The sequence below is a fragment of the Equus quagga genome, chromosome 20 (assembly GCF_021613505.1).
Source record: "Equus quagga isolate Etosha38 chromosome 20, UCLA_HA_Equagga_1.0, whole genome shotgun sequence".
Taxonomy (NCBI): domain Eukaryota; kingdom Metazoa; phylum Chordata; class Mammalia; order Perissodactyla; family Equidae; genus Equus; species Equus quagga.
The window spans coordinates 18,970,767-18,988,199 of record NC_060286.1 but is presented as its reverse complement, the minus strand read 5'-3'; the positions used below and the strand labels follow the sequence as shown (position 1 = coordinate 18,988,199).

Sequence of the window (17,433 nt, the reverse complement as noted above, 5' to 3'; positions counted from 1 at the left end):
CGGAAGCGGAAGCCGTTTTGGGAAACGGAAAAGCCCGGAGCCGGTTCCCATCCTGAGCTGAGAGCTGTACTGGAGTATCCGGGGGAGGGCCGAGGGCCGGGTTTCTGCCGGGCGCTGCCGCCGCCGCCTCCCGGGGCAGCAGAGCTGGGGCTTCGCCGCGCCGCCCCTCCCGGCTCGGGGAACCGTTCTCTCCTCCAGCACTCCACGCGGCAGAGCCCAGGGGACCTGCCGGCACCAGAGTTCCAGACAGAGAGGACAAGGGTAGGGGGGATGGAATTCTGGGTTGCTCGGTAGTTTTGGGAAACATACTCCTCACCCTCACCTCTGGGGCGTCAGGTCTCTATCGTGCAACTCGGAGGCTCTGGTTGCTGCTTGGTTCTTCTAGCCGGCATGGTGCTTCGTGCAGCCAGGTGGACGATTCTCAGGTTTCTCTCTGAGTAAATACCCTGTATTCGTCTCGGTGGAGAGAGGGATAAAGCAGCGTTCGAGGGCCTTCTTTAGACTATGTGGAAAATTGGGGCATAAACTTGCGTATGTTACTAGTTACCAAGCCAGGAAAATGGTGGGAAATAATTATTGTGAAGCCTTGGTGTGTTGTCCTTAAATGGAAAAGGAAGAGTTTTTGAGAACAAGAGGGTAAAAATAGCTTACCTGCTATGTACGCAGGTGGTTCTTAACCTTTTAGGGATCACGTACCCCTTGAAAGTTTGTGGCAAGCCAGGGACAATTCTTTAAAAAATGGGTACACATGTCATACAGTTTATGAGACTCATGGACTCTGAAGCCCGTCCGTGGACCCTCTAGGTGTCTGTGAACTTAAAAGTTAAGAACCTCTATCCTGTATACTGTACCTGGCGCTTTAATTATTTACCTTCTTTGACCTTCACACTAACTTAAGTACCCTCATTGTACATTTGGGGAAGCGAGGCTCAGACTTTGTTCAGGGGTTTGTTTGGGTCTGTTTGATTCCAAAGCCTGTATTTTTCTTATTACGTGAAGCTGTCCTAGTGTTTGAAATCCAAAAAGGCTATTTGATTAGCAAAAACACCAAAGCTGACCATTGCATGACCCTTAATTTGAAACAGTGTATTGGTTAACATGAACTTTGGAGTCTGATGGGGTTAAAATCCCTGCTCTGGCTCATACTAGCTGCATGACATTGGGTAAATTAATCTATCTGTGCCTCAGTTTCTTATTGGTAAAATGGAGATAATCACAATAGTACCTGTCTTACAGGGATGTTATCAGGACTAAGTGAGTTGAAATGTAAAGTTCCTAGAACAGTATCCACCACAGGTAACCCCAATGAAAGTGTTTTCTGTCGTTATCATTTTGTGTCTTCCAACATAGAGTATGTGGTGGCGTTGAAATTTCATGCCAATTGTATTCTAATATAGTTGCTCTATTTTGGAACTTGAATGTGTTGATAATCTCAAGAACCTTACTAAGTTTTCAGTTCTTGGAAAGCTCAGTCGCAGGGTGATTTCTCATGTTGATTTGAGTTTAGACAGTTTTTTTCCTGTTTCTCCTTTCTCTTATAGGTATGCATACATTTAGATAGCTTTGTGGTTGACGTATCTGGCTTTGTTGGGTCTGAATATTTGATGTTGAAATAGTTTTATTATTGAAGCATCTACAGATCCTGTATGTGCTTTCTGCTTTACCCCATTTATGGTCACTGGGAGTTCCTAATCTTTTCAGAACAGCTTGTCTGCCAAGCTGTCATTCATGGGTAGAGCTGACAGTAACCACTTTTTCGATGCATTAGAACCTTTTGGTGATTAGACAGTAAGCTTTTTAAGTAAACATGATCAGTTGTTTATTTTAAACATTTAGAGACTGATTACTATTATATATAGGTTCAGAGGAAAATTACATATAATTAAATAGTAATTTCCATTTAAATTCAGGCATTGACAGAAAAACACTCTCCTGGTAATGTGTACCCTGAATTTTGGAATCCATGAACAATAACAAATTTAAAAAACAAGCAGTTTGTAGTATCTATTCTGAGAGTTTTCTGATTTCCTTGATTGTTAATACTTGATAGGGAGCTAAATTATGTAGGAACACCATGGGGGATGAGAACATACTTAGAAAAATATGTTTTTGTTGCATTGTAATTTTACTACAATTTGAGATTCTTACAGTGTAAGATGAAAGTCCTCAAATTCTATAGCATGTTTTCATGGTGATGGGAGGGGGGAAATGGTGTTGCTTTGTGTTGGATGGGAGCAGAAAGTAATTGCTTTTGATTACATACTTGTAAGAAAAAGAAACGATTTTAGTCCTTCTCAGCAGTCAAGAGGATTGTTTTGTGTTTTTCTGCAGTCTTGAAGAGAAAGAATTGCTCAAGGCATTCGACCCACAGTTTGAACACATAATTGGGCTTGGACTTCATCCATTCACTAATTGGTCTAACTTACTAATTTAAGTTGATAAATTTCTTTGTAAAATTGTCAATAATGAAAGATTCCTTAAAAAACATCTTGTATTTCAATATTAGAAAGTTAAAGAGAGATTCACTTTTGTGGCCATCAAGGGAAAAAAAATTCACAGATATTTTCTTCATTTTCAAGTTATAGTTTTACACTTATTTTTGTGTCTCATGTGATGTGAGTCATTTTCCCAACAAACATTAGTTGCTGTTAATTATTTTTCAATTAGCTTGACTGCTTCCTAAATGTGGTAGCATGGTATACAGCATGCTCTGCTCCTAAGGTATTGATATTGAATTGGTTTTTAAGGATACCTCGGAGGTACATTACCACTGCATGTTCATTCATTCAGAAGGTGTTTATTAGGGCCCATCCTGCCCCAGGCAATGTGCTAGTTACTCTTCAAGAGCTCAGTCCTGTATTGGCGAGAGACTTGTAAACAGATAAGTTATTGTAGGTGTTCGAGCAGAGAGAGGTATGCACATAGAAATATTTTAAAGGAATTACTCTACCTGTTCATCTTTCTGTAAGTGGTCCAGGTCAGAGTACTATTGTGTAATGTTTAATACTATAACACGCCATATCACAGGTCAAATTTATGACCTAAATGGATTCTAGCATATCATTTATCTTTTAAATGACTTTAGGCATTAAATAGCTTAGGTTTAAATTTCAGTTATCTCCCATTGGTTTCTTTTTCTTTGAAGGGTTCATGAACATTTAGCCTTCACTCATGCTCTTTTGTGTAGTAGTTTTCAAACTTTTGAGATTATTTAGCCTTGTTGCAGTTTGTATGTGTGGCTGAGGCCTCCGTATGGTGTTATATCAGCTTGATGGTGTTTTCTTGGTGGGACTCTCAAATCCTGTTCTGTAAATTATGGTTTAATAGAGAGAGATGAATATTCAGTTTGTTATCAGAAACCAGTCATGGTAGATATATGTTTTGTCGTTTAGCCTGAATTGAACAGTACCATATGATTTTAATATAAATTTTTGTTACCTTGAATAGTTGAGGAATTTGCACCATGTTTTTCAGAGCTTGTCGCTGAACATTAATTGCAATGCAGTTTGCCTGTTAGTGTTCAGATGCTAATAGTTGGCATCTGTTAATTGCATGTTCTATCCATTATCCTTTTTGGTCAGAGATCAGGTAAAGGTAATCTAATAATATAGAACATACTTTTTCTGTAGTGTCCCCTTGCTTTTGCTCTAGCCTAAGTTATTTTAACCCCTCTCTTGTCCACTTAGGGAAGTTCAACTCCAATGATACCCCCTGGTGTACGTGGTGAAGCTATTAGTAAGAGAAAGCAGCTAAGGGGGCTGGCCCCGTGGCTGAGTGGTTAAGTTCGCGTGCTCCGCTTCAGCGGCCCAGGGATTCGCCGGTTCGCAATCCTGGGCTCAGACATGGCACTGCTCATCAAGCCGTGCTGAGGTGGCATCCCACATGCCATAATTAGAAGGACCCACAACTAAAAATACACCACTATGTACTGGGGGGCTTTGGGAGAACAAGGAAAAATAAAACCTCAAAAAAAAAGAGAAAGCAGTTAAAACCTCTCCAGTGGGATCTGTTTTTCATGTCTTGGTGAAGAAGGAAACCCAGCTGGGCTGCATAAATGGTTTTTGGAAAAGAATCGAAAAGGATTTGAAAAAAAATGTTTTAACCAAGCATTACCTGAATTGGGGCAGTGACTAGGGAGGCATGATCAGAATCCTGAGGAGGAGTGACAGTGTAAAGTGGGGAACCGTATGTAATTTTTTTAAGACAAATTTTATTTTGGAATAATTTTAGATTTATAGAAATGTTGCGAAGATAGTACCGAGAGTTCCTGTGTGCCTTTTACTCAGCTCTTCCTTTAATGTTAACGTCTTACATAACCATAGTACATTTGTCACATCTAAAAAATTAACATTGGTTCAATACTGGTAACTGAACTGTAGACTTTATTTGGATTTCACAAATTTTTCCACTAATAATCTTTTTCTGTTCCAGGATCCAATCCAGGATAACACATTGCATCTAGACCATGTGTAATTTCGATAAATAGGTTGGGGGTTCCAGTGAGTTTTTTCTCTGCCATGTATGTGGTCCAGTAATCTCTGACCAATGCTGAAGAAAGCCGTTGACCATGAGAATAAGCAGTACTGGTAGTGTTTTGTACGCCTTAATTCCCAAAACACTGTTAACTCCGTGGAAGAGTTGGCCTTGCTCCCAAGAGGCTGGTGTAAAGCTAACAGCTGATCCTGTTTGAGGGGCCCTTCCTGGGCTCCACTAACACCCTGTGCTCACCTCATAGATTTTGCTATGTGAAGCTATCACCAATTATTTACTTATCTGTCTTCTTTACTAAACTGTATGTTTCTAAGGGGTCAGGGACTATCTTACTCATTTTGGAGTCCTCAGGGCCCAACGTATTGCTTGGCATATAATAATAGGTTCTTAATACACATATGAAGAAATTAATGAATCCTTGTTTGGTAACATTGATTATTAGATCAACAGAAGTTTTGTTTTGAATATCATAAGTATTGGGTTTCAAAGTGAGCTGTCTTAGGTTGCCGTTTCCGTGGCTAGTTGAGTTTTTCTTCCTGGAATCATAAACAAAGAACTATAAAATGCTCATTTAAGGTTGTTCTTCCTTCTGATTATATAATTTGTTTTCCTTTAAAATAAGAGTAGAATAGAAAGTATGGATGGTAGTAGAGGTAGAAGTTTTGTTAGCTTTTTAAGTACGTGGGTGACAATTCCAATTCTACCCCACTGGGCTGTCGATCTGGCCGTTTGCCTGCCACTTCATGCACAGTTAATGAAATAACAACTTCCTAGACTTATTGAGGGAGACGGCTTGTCAGATTCAGAGAATTAGTTTTAAAATTTTCCTTAATAGCCAAGATTCAGTGGCCCAGGGTCACCTAAGCATAAAAGCTGCCATGGTATGGGAACACAGGGGCCTGTCCTAATTCTGTGGATTGGGCACAGCAAAGTCAGTTTGGTAAACAGAAAAAACATCAAGATGGAAGAGTTGTAAATCAAAGCTGCTATTCTCTTGATTTAGAGTAAAGACTGTGATAGGGGCATAGATAAGCTAGTTGCCTATTTTTTTTTTCTCCACACATCTCAGGAAGTTACAAAATGAGCAGTGATAATTGTCACTTCTCCCTGTTTTGCTCACATTAGCTTTGAATACCTTTCTGCTACTTTCTCTGGACTGTGCTGACAACGGCAAACTATTCCAGGGGGCAATTGAATCTAAATTATGCCTTCGTGTATTCTATTCGTTTCATTTCGAGTCTGAAGAACTCTGGCTTGTTTCAAAAGGTGCTATAGAGAGAATCCAAATTGAGTTAAGAAATGTAGAATTACTTTTGTCTTAGCTTCACTTTTTTAAAAATGTTTTAAGTAAATTTTTTTTTGTTGAGGTCATAATAGTTGATAACATTATGAAATTTCAGTTGTACATTATTATTTGTCGGTCACCATACATATGTGCCTCTTTACCCCATATGCCCACCCCCAACCCTCTTCACCTCTGGTAACCACTAATGTGTTCTCTTTGTCCACGTATTTGTTTATCTTTCACATATGAGGGAAATCATAGGGTGTTTGTCTTTCTCTGTCTGGCTTATCTCGCTTAACATAATACCCTCAAGATCTATCCATCTTGTTGCAAATAGGATCATTTTGTCTTTTTTATGGCTGAGTAGCATTCCATTGTATATATATATATACCACATCTTCTTTATCCATTCATCAGTTAATGGGCACTTGGGTTGCTTCCACATCTTGGCTAAGGTGAATAATGCTGCAGTGAACATAGGGGTGCAAAGGCTCTTTGTATTGTTGATTTCAAGTTCTTTGGATAAATACCCAATAGTGGAATAGCTGGGCCATGTGGTATTTCTATTTTTAATTTTTTGAGGAATCTCCATACTGTTTTCCATAGTGGCTGCACCAGTTTGCATTCTCACCAGCAGTGTATGAGGGTTCCCTTTTTTCTGCATCCTCTCTGACATTTATTTTTTGTCTTAGTGATTATAGCCATTCTAATGAGTGTAAGGTGATATCTAAGTGTAGTTTTGATTTGCATTTCCTTGAGCATTAGTGATGTCGAACATCTTTTCATGTGCCTCTTGGCCATCTGTATATCTTCTTTGGAGAAATGTCTGTTCATATCCTCTTGATCAGCTTAACTTTTATAAGCCTAAACTTTTTTTTTAACCAGTGAATAAGATAACTTTCTCTAGCCTCCTCCCAGGTTAGAGTAACTCAATATGGTAAAAATGATCTTATAAAAGCTTATCTTTAAAACCAGAAAGGTAAATAGTTCGTTGTCCCTGTCTTAACCAGAAGGTGTATTCTCTGGGTTTTTGAATTTTGGTGGTGGTGTTTTATGTCAGAGGTTTTATGGGATCCAGAGGTTTTATGTCAATTTGAGGAGATCTGAGGGAATAAAACCTTGTCTGCATTTAGAAATGCCATTTAAAAGGTTGAAGAAGGGGAAAATCTGTTAAAAGATAAAAATCTTTCCAAATTCTAAAATAGACTGTAGCTTAAATAGTGCTTGGTAATGTGGAAAGTTGAACTTGAAAGAAACAAAGGGATAATAAAACTGAGTGACTAATTATGAGATAAATGGAATGCAGGAGTTTAAAAAAAATCTTGTTAAAAGTTTGATGAGAGATTTTCTCATGTGAAACTTTTAGATAAAACTTCTAGAAGAAAACAGAAGAAAATCTTTGTGACCTTGAGTTAGGCAAAGATATTTTAAAATAGGACACAAAAAACACAAACTATCAAGGAAGAAGATTGGTAAGTTGGATTTCATCAAAATTAGAAACTTTTATTCTTTAAACAACACAGTTAAGAGTGAAAAAGCAAGCCACGGAAATATGTACCAAACATATATCTAATAAAGGTCTTACAACTCAATAGTAAAAAGACAGCTCAATTTTTAAAAACAGCAAAAGATTTGGATAACAAAGAAGCTTTACTAATAGCCAATAGGCATGTGAAAAGATACTGAATATTTTAGTCCTTAGGGAAATGCAAATTAAAACCATAATGGGATGTCACTTCACACCTATTAGAATGGGTAAAATTTAAATGATTGATGATACCAAGTGTTGACAGATGTTGAGCAACTGGAGTTCCTCATACATTGCTGGTGGAAATGCAAGATGCTACAGCTGCTTTGGAAAACAGTTTGTCAGTTTCTTACAAGTTAAATATATGCTTACCATATGATGCAACAATCCTACTCTTAGCTATTTACCCAAGAGAAATGAAAACTTGTGTCTGCTCAAGACTTATACTTGAACATTCATAGCAGCTTTATGTAACAGCCCCAAACTGCATAGAAGCCAAACACCCTTCATCTGGTGGTGAATGGATAAACAAATTGTCGTATGTCCATATAATGGACTACTACTGAGCAATAAAGAAGAATGAACTACTGATACATGTAACAACATGTATGCAGCTCAAAAGTGTTAGGTCACACACAGAAGACCAATTTTGTATATGATGTCCTATGGTGTCCTGTAAAAGACAAACTATAGTGAAAGAAAGCACATCACTGGTTGTGCAGGGAGTTGGAGGAGAGGGACTGACTGCAGAAGATCATGAGGGAACTTTTTGGGATGACGAAATGTTCTGTATCATGCATGTGTTTCGTATCATAACCTTATACAGTTGTCAAAACTCTAATTGTGTACTTTAAATTGGTGACTTTTACTCTGTATAAACTATACCTCAATAAAGCTGATTTTGACAAGTTTTTTTTTTTTTTTGCCAGTGATTTATGCAGGATTAGAGAGTGGATTCATATTAGTTTAGATCTGACATTATTATAGGCATTAAAATAATTTCAAAATAGGGACCAGCGTAGTGGTTGAGTTTGGCGTACTCTGCTTTGGTGGTCCAGAGTTCGAAGGTTCGGATCCGGGTGCAGACCTACACCACTCATCAAGCTATGCTGTGGCAGCGTCCCACGTAGAAAAAAAATAGAGGAAGATGGGGGCTGGCCTGGTGGCACAGCAGTTAAGTGCGCATGTTCCGCTTCAGCGGCCCAGGGTTCGCCGGTTCAGATCCCAGGTGCGGACATGGCACCACTTGTCAAGCCACGCTGTGGTAGGTGTCCCACGTATAAAGTAGAGGAAGATGAGCATGGATGTTAGCTTAGGGCCAGTCTTCCTCAGCAAAAAGAGGAGGATTGGCAGCAGTTAGCTCAGGGCTAATCTTCCTCAAAAAAAAAAAAAGGGAGATGGGCATAGATGTCAGCTCATGGCCAATCTTCCTCACCAAAAACAAGCAAACAAATTAAAAAATAAATTTGAAATAATAGTATCACTGAATTGAGTTGCAAAGAGCTTACTAGTTATCATAGTTATCAGTGTTGGGTCAAGTTTAGGTTAATATTAATGAAAATTGATGGAAATGAGACATTTTATTTGAAGAAGTTGCTAGATCAGAGAATTAGAGTTCTGATTAACTAAGGGAAAAAAACTGGGGCTGATTTTGAATCCCCCATCTGGGCTAAATCTTTACCCAATCTAATACTATTGACCACCAGTTTCTAGAAACTTCCTTTTGGCTCCTATAAACTACTTTTACAATTTTTCTCCTCGTCTCTCATTGTTTCTTCCATTCTTCTTTGCTAGCTCCTCTTTTCCTGGGGGGAAGTCAGGACATTTAAGGTTGATCCTCTCAGGGTTCTATAATTAGCCTTTTCTTGGTCTACCTGCTTTCCACAGCAGTCTTTTTCCATTCCGCAAGTCTTAACTGACCCCAGGATACTGGGATCTCTATGGCTTCAGATCCTTATTTCCATTTGTCCTGTGGATATACTCACCTGGATATCCTATAGACACCGTAAACTTAACATGTTCAGTCTGTACTCATTATCTTTCCCTCCATGTTTGCTCTGCCTCAATTCTCCACCACCATTCATGAGGCTCCCAAGTGGTTTGTCCTTGGCTTCTTGTTCTCTTTGATCTTTTCGGCCTCACAGGTCACTGGTCCTGTGACTTCTGATAGAAGTGAAGCACACTCTAGCCTCTCCTGCTCCATCGTGGCAGCGTCTCGCTGCTCCCTTGGACCAGTATCCTCTCTCTCAGCTATTGGTCTGTCCTTTTCAGAGTCTCTGTCATATTGTCCTTAGAGTTACTTCTTTTAAAATGTGTGATCCTCTTACTCCCTTAGTTAAAAATAATCTCTTGTTTTTCTGTTGTTACTTAAAGTCTAAAGTGAAGTCATATTCCTTTAAATTTCCAAATTCAGTATTGCTGAGCTGTCATTCTTCCTATCCCAAGAATATCTTTTGTTCCTTTTTGAGGTTCTTGTTACCTCAGTATTCCTGGTTAAGAGTGTAGGCTCTGGAATCACATTGCCTGGCTCTTTCAGTTGTCAGCTGAGTGACTATAGGCAAGTTACTTTAGCTCTCTGCGCCTCTGGTTCCTAATCTATAAAGTATGGATAATAATGTGGTTACCTTATATGGTTGATGTGAGTTAAATGAGATAGTACATGAAGCACTTCGAATAGTTCTGGCATATAGTAAGTTCTCAGTAAAGGTGGATTCTTGTTCTTATCATCATACGTACTTGGAAAAACCCAGGAAACTTAGTGTTTTGGATTGTTGCTGTCATTGTTTCCACATGGGATTTCTCTGGGAATCCAGTTAGTCCCTCAAATGCACTCACGGCCATCTTCCTCATTTATTGTGGGTTGAGCTGCCGTGGCCTGGGTACAAACCACCATCATAACCCAGCTACTCAGGGGCCTGGTTTGCACATAGAGCTGTCTCCCCCGAGGAACTCCTGCAGTACCAAGCCACCTGGGTCTAGTTTCCAGTCTCACCCGGCCCTCCCTTCCCTTAAACTCCAAGTCTTGCTCCCCAAGAGCAGCTGAATTCCTTCCTTTTCTCAGTGTATCTCCATTTTATATCTGAGGCAGCTACAGAGAAGTAGCTAGTCCAAGATCACTCAGTAGGAAGGTCATGCTCTTGACCGCTACACTGTACTGTACTTAGAGTCAGTCACCCTAGTTTGGCCCCAGATGGTCTTTCTGAACACTTTGCTTTCATAATGCTGAACTTCTCATCACTCCCTTTCTTGACTCAGTACTTTTGCCTGTGCTGTTCTTTCTGCCGAGGATCTTAGTCCTTTTTTTTCTGCCTTGCGAATGCTTACTCATTCTTAAGTAACACTGTTCTCTCTTCTGTGAAGACTTCTCCACTCTCTCAGGCAGTTACCGCTTTCCTTCCTTCCCCTCCACACATCATTTATTCCTCATTTGTGTTGCTTGCCACCTGTTATTGTCCGTCTCCCGTGTTGGACATAGTTCATCAAGGTTAAGAAAAGACCCTGTCTTATTTATCCTTGTGACTTTAGCTTTTAGCACACATTCTGGCATGCAGCAGATGCTCAAGTAATATGAAATGAATGAATAATGAATGATACAGAAGAACCTAAAGATGTTGATAGTGAATTTGCTAAAACATAAAGTTTTTTATAGAAAAGCAAAGTTTTATTTAAAATGTGAGTTTATGGGATGGGGATAATGGGGTTAATAGAACAGTAGTTGAGTGGGAGTTGTAGTGCTTTTGAGCTCAAACACCGCTAGTGGTAGAGGATAATGGGTATGTAACCCTTGGGAGCTGGGAGCAGAGCCCCAAGCAGCCTTTCTGATTTAATTACAAAATATCCATGAATATTTTGAACGTTCCCATGTTTTATCTTTAGAAATTTATGCATATTTTGCATTCCATTTTATTATCTATGAGTTTGTTTTAACATGAAAATACTTTTTTCACCTCACTCACCTCATCCTCTAGTAACTAGCTGTAGCAGGAACCTGTGTCATTTATCCTCTGGCATCTAGCACATTCTGGCATGCCCCAGTGCCCAAATCTGGGAAGTGTGGAATGGGGTTATAGTCTAATATGGCAGCATTCTAGCTTTCTGTGATTTGGAGGATTGTCTACGAAGGAGTATTATGTCATGGAACCGAGGAGGGTGAGCTCATCCTGTTCTGACTAACAAGGCTGTTTCTGGAAGGCTGCAGTCAGTTGGAGGCACCTCATTACCAGATCACTGGGGACCAGCTGGAGAGAGTTCACAGAAGACCCACAGGAATGATTAAGAGACTGGAGGGGCTGACTGATGAGAAAAGAATACAAATGAAACCGTATAACTTGGCTGAACCGAGATAGCAGGAATACACAACTGTATAAATATCTCAAGAGCATAAACTTGATGGGGGAGGTAGTCTTTTATGTTGAGATTTTAGAGTGGGGAGAATAAACCAAGGGTGAAATTAAGCACAGGAAAATGTAAACTATTTAATATCTAAAGTATCTGAGGGTGCACTTTATTTCCTGGAACCTCCTTAGTTAGACCACTCTAACCTGTGGGGCTTTTCCTAATTGAATTACCTGTTTTTTAAATTTGATATTCCTGGACTCGTGGCTGGTGCTTCTGGAGAGACTCTGGAGCCTATGTCTTACAAAGCCAACGTCTTTCTTTTGTCCTCTCTGGTTTTGTGGAACTCAGTGGGTGATATTTGGAACTCATATGTGCTGCCACTACCTCTTTGTTCACCAGAGTTCTGAAGTGGACTTTCACGTCATTTTTTTCATGGCTTTTTACAATAGCACTTTAAAAGTAGAGACTCAGTCAGTGGTATGTATTCTAATAATTTTGGAAACCCAAATATAGTGTTTTGTCACTGAGGTACTGGTTTTAGGAAATTATAGCCTTGATGAAACGCAAGCATGATTGTATGAAACACGTACTTTGGGAAATGATTGTATAAAATTCCTACTCAGGGTATGGGAGGCATAAAGCTTTTAAATAACAGTTGAAATTAGCCAGGAGAAATATTTGCATAATGTTGCAGGTTTTGTAGCTCTTTTCCTAAGAGGGGATGATAGAACTGGAAGAAAATGATTTTATGCTTTTTTGATTCATAAAAATGAGTTCATTTATACAAAGCAGTTATATAGCTTTAAGACTAAAACCTCCATGCCAGATTGGTTAACGTTTTTTGTAAAGGGTCAGGTAGGAAAGCTTTGCAGGCCATATGTCTCTGCTGCAACTGCTCAACTCTGGTCTTGTAGTGCAAAAGCGGTCATAGACAATATGTAAACAAGCGAATTGGCTGTGTTCATTCTTTTTTTACAATTTCTTTTTTTTTTTTTTTTTTTTTTACAAAAACAGGCGGCTGTCTGGATTTGGCCAGCAGGCTGTAGTTAGCCAACTCCTGCTCTAGACCGTTGCTCCTGAAAGCAGGGTCTGCAGACCAGCAGCATCAGCATTATCTGTGAGCTTGATAGAGACGCAGAATATTGGGTCCCTTCTCAGGCGGACTGCTCTAGTCTAGACCACGCTTCTCAAGCTTTAACATGCATTAGAATTCACTTGGGGAACTTGTGAAAGTACAGGCTCTGAGAGAGACTCTGAACACCAGATACTAGCCACTAGAAGGCAAAGATGAGTAAGAGCCAGTCAGTGTCCTCAGGGAGCCCACAGTCCATTAGGAGAGAATACTGTATAAACAAATAATTACAATACAGACTAATAAATGGTCTAATAGAGGATCTTCAGCATAGAATTATTAGAAATGAAGAAGTGATTGGTTCTGCCCGGTGTAGGGGGAGCCCTCAGAGGGGCCTGGCAATTGGACCAGGAAAGAGGGTGGTACTTGAGTTGAGTCTTGAAGCTCACTAGAGACACGGAAATTTTTGTGGGGGTGGGGGGACGGGTAAGCATGGTAGTTCATGGTGGGGCACAGTCAAGATGAATTTAGAACTAGAGTTATTTGATTTAATAATCAAATGGCTCATCGCAGGGTTGGAGACCCACTAAGATCACAATAAATAGAAATAAAAATTGTACATTCTAGTGTCTTTAGCTAATTTTTTAATACTGTTTCCGTATGTGAAAAAAGGATAACTTGCCTATTCTGTCACTTTTTTAGAAAAAAAAATATTCTTTAGAAATAGGAACTTTTTATATGTTCTTGCATCATGAAGAATTTGGAAAACACTAAAAGGTACAGGTGGAAAATCAAAATTATTTACAATTCCATACACAAAGAAATGACCACTATTAACATTTTTATGTTGTTTCTTCCAGTCTTCTTTATGTAATGTAATATTTAAAAAAATTAGGCTTATGCTATGCAAATAATTTTGTGCTTGTTTTTTCATTTAACATTTTATTTGTGAGCAATTCCGTCTGTTGTTTTTCTTTAAAAGTGTCGTTTTAAAAATGCTTATATAGCATTCTAACGAATCTCTTATAGTTTATGTAAGTCTTCTCTTGTTTGTGGATCCTTTAAGCTGGTTCCAATTGCTAGCTGACCCAGGTTTTGGCTCATGTACTTGGCAAGTCTGTCACCATATTTTAAAATAAATACATACACTTATTTATTTTTAATTATAAAAGTTTGCCAACGTATTTGATCTGCTGGCCTCTACTTATTCTTCTCTTCTGCTCTTATTAGCCTTCTGTGGTTTTTATTCTCACTTTCCCATGTAGAGAGGCAGTAGAGGAGTTATTAAAAGCATGGATTCTGAGGGTCAGCCCAGTGGTGTAGTGGTTAAGTTCACGTGCTCCGCTTCAGTGGCCTGGGGTTTGCAGGTTTGGATCCTGGGCGTGGACCTTGCACTGCTTGTCACTCTATGCTGTGGCGGCATCCCACATAAAATAGAGGAAGATTGGCACAGATGTTAGCTCAGCGACAGTCTTCCTCACAAAAAGAGAAAAAGAAAAAGAAAGCATGGATTCTGGGTTCAGGTTGTCTGGGTTGACTCAACTCTACTACTTATTGTGCGTAATCTTGAGAAAGTGCCTCAGTTTCCTCATCTGTCAAATAGGGAAAATTGTGTCTATGTCTTGGGATTGTGAGTTAATACATATGAAGCATTGGGAACAGTTCCCGCCGTGTGGAAAGAGGCTGTCTCTTTTCATGATTACTAGTCTCTTCTCATGTATTTTATGGTAGCTGTTTATGTATGCCTTGCCATGACCCCCTTTCTGCTACATTTAGTTCATGAATATCTTTGAGTTACAGCCTGACTTTACTGAACTTTATTACTTAGTGACTTTATCTTGAAAGGTCAGATTTTTTTCCCTCACTCATAGTACAAATTTTACTGTTTAAAGGTAAAATCAGCATTGTTTAACTGTGTCTTGGAAGTGCATACATGGGCACAAAGGGAGCAGACTGCAAAGGCTGATAGATTAGATTTTAAAAGCTCTTTGGTGGTTTCCCCTTTGCAACTGAATATTGTCCTAATTCCTTATCGTAGCACACAAGGTGCCCTGTAACCTGGCCTCACTTGTCCTCGTCTCATTTCTCTTCACCGTGTTGCCAGACCCTGTGCTCCAGCCCCATTAAACTGAAACTGAGCATGTGGTTTTGATGAGGCTTACTCTAAATCTGTGCTCGAGTTTGCTTCTACTGAAGGGTTGGAACCAACTGAAATTCTGGAGCTTCTTTCTGGAGGGGGACACAGTTAAGGCAGTGAGATTGCCACTTGACTTTCCTTGTGGAGTTACAATTGAGAAAACTTGGTCAATGTACCTGCACTTAGTTATTTTTAGTGTCCCAGGGTTTCCACTGCCAGTTCTACCCCTTCTTTGTGGTTTCCTGGGGATTCTCTTTGAGAAATAAAAACCTCTTCCACTGACTCGTTTTTCCTTTGTAGGGTAGGCTCCTGAGACAGCAGAACAGATGGGTCCTTTGGCAGTTGATTGCACCCTGCACTAGAGAGAAGTCCAGGGATGATATATTTTGGGGCCGTGTTTCTCCACCTTGGAATTCATCCAGTTCACTCCAGAAACACTGACCCTCTGCTTCTGTGACACACCATCACTGAAAATCTGATGGACAGACACTTTCTGTTGACCTTGTGGCTATTTTCTTTCTTGTGGAAGTTGGAAGACAACGTGAAAGGGGCCAAAAATTACCCGCTTTGGTGAATAGGAGTGCTGCACTCCGTCCTCAGAACATGGGCCCTCGTTTAAAGGTAAGGCAATAGACTAGTTAAGACTCACTTGTTATTGGGATGTGCAGAACATGGACTCAGTAACTGGTTCTTAAGCCTTTTTAGCAAGGGATAGCCGTTGAAGTGTGCAGTTGAGTTAGAATGGATTCCCTTCTCCCCACCCTACCCCATCCCACCCTGCCCAGCAGGACAGCTTCGAGTATGAAGAAATCAATTCTTCATTTCTGGGAAATGACTTTTTCACAACTGATCTTCAATGTTAGGGCTAAAGTTTATTTCATATTGTAATTTTAAATCTTTATACTCCTAAAAAAGCAAGAAGTTTTAGAATATGTATGTTGGTCCACTTTCTAACATTCCCTTGAGACAGATGTTTTCAAGTACTTCTGCCTTCCTCTCCCCTTTTGTAGGCAGTGTAAGCCAAAGTGCTGTAGTGTTAAGCAACTTGCCCGGGATCTTTTAGTAAGCAAGTGATATTTTCGTTTTAGATAATTGGTACTGCATTCCATTTTCCTTTGTCATGCTTTCTTTTTATTTCAAAAGATTAAAAAAATGGCCATAGGCGTTTATCTTTCTAATTTTAGCCTCATGGTGAGTTTCCTCACAGTAAGATTGGGTAATGTTTTTCATACATTCTTTTACCTCTTTTCTTAAATCTTTTCTCTTCCCAAATTCTTCGGTATCCCTGTGACTCCATTCTTTTTCACGATTCAGTGTTGTATGAGATTAAGAACGTTGGGCTTCAGAGTCAGACACTGGCTTGAGTCTCAGCTCTGTCACTTAACCAGCTGGGAGATGTTCAGCAAGTTAACTTTTCCGTGCCCAGCTTTTTTTTTCAATCTGTAAAATGAGAATAACAGTGCTTATTTCACCAAGTTGTTATGGTGGCAGTTATTTAGGCTAACTTATATAAGCACTAAGTGCAGTGTTTTGCCTACATAAATGGCTCAATAAGGGGGTAGTGAGTATTACTTTACTACGACTACATTTATTCTGCTAGCTTAGAATATCACATCTGCTGAATTATATAAGGGCAAGAACACTAAAGAGATGAACTTGAAAACAAACAAAATACTCATGTAGCTGAATTGCGTGAAATAGTATGGCAGAGGCTTCTTTGTGCTTGACTTAGACTCAGGAAGAGTTCCAAAATAATTTTATGAAGAAGTGTGAGCAGCCGAAAGTGGAGAGTGCTACAGAAACTGTTGTAAAAAAATTAAAGATCAAGATTAGAAAGATAGGACCATAAAACTGGATACCATGTGGTACATGAGAACCCATGACTCTAGCGTGGGTATTTGATACATACTTGTTGAATTGAATTGGTCTGAAGAGCTTATAACCCTTGGCTCAGTGAATATACTGCTAATTAGAGAAGTCTTTAAAAACTGTATCTAAAAGGAAGGTCCCATGTGAAAAATTCCTGATTTGTAGGCATGCTGGGCAAAGAAAAGAACAGACGTTTGACCATATCCATTCAGATATTTTATTCATATTTATTGCAATTACTATATATAGTTATGTTGGATGCTGTGGAGAATTTTTAAGACTAGCCTTTGCCTCATGTTATTTACCACTCTGAAATGGAAAATAAAACAAACAAGGGACTGAAATGAAAGTGCTACAAGATACATCATAACAAAGCAGTGTGGGAATTCAGAGGAGGGGAGGAATTTCTAAATTGAGGCTCAGGGATGATTTCAGGGAGGGGAGATAGGATCTTGCCTAGACTTTAGGGTTAGGAGATTTTCCGTGGGTAGAGACTGAGAGGGGAGAGGATAGTCTAGGCAGAGGAAATGACTTTTGCAAAGGTATGGAGATGGGACATTTCAGAGGTTTTGTGTAAAAGTGTAAAGGATCTGATTCGCATAGATCATAGGATGAATAACAAGGTAAGGTGGGAGATGGGGCCAAGGAGAATGTTGTGGCTGGGGATGGGAGCAGAGACAGAGCAGAGCGAGCCCCGACAGGGTCAGTAAGAG

General features: G+C 39.5%; 1 protein-coding gene across 4 annotated transcripts in view; it reads left to right on the top strand.

The window, feature by feature from the left end:
* The first annotated feature begins 31 nt into the window (after positions 1 to 31).
* AREL1 (apoptosis resistant E3 ubiquitin protein ligase 1) overlaps positions 32 to 17,433 on the top strand; it is a 42,055-nt gene continuing 24,653 nt past the window's right edge. For 3 of the 4 annotated variants that reach the window (XM_046647237.1, XM_046647238.1, XM_046647234.1), the window contains exons 1-2: positions 32 to 261; positions 15,152 to 15,472. The gene's annotated coding sequence lies outside the window, so the exon portion shown is untranslated. The remainder of the gene's footprint in view (positions 262 to 15,151; positions 15,473 to 17,433) is intronic. The other variant, XM_046647236.1, reaches the window with a different exon arrangement.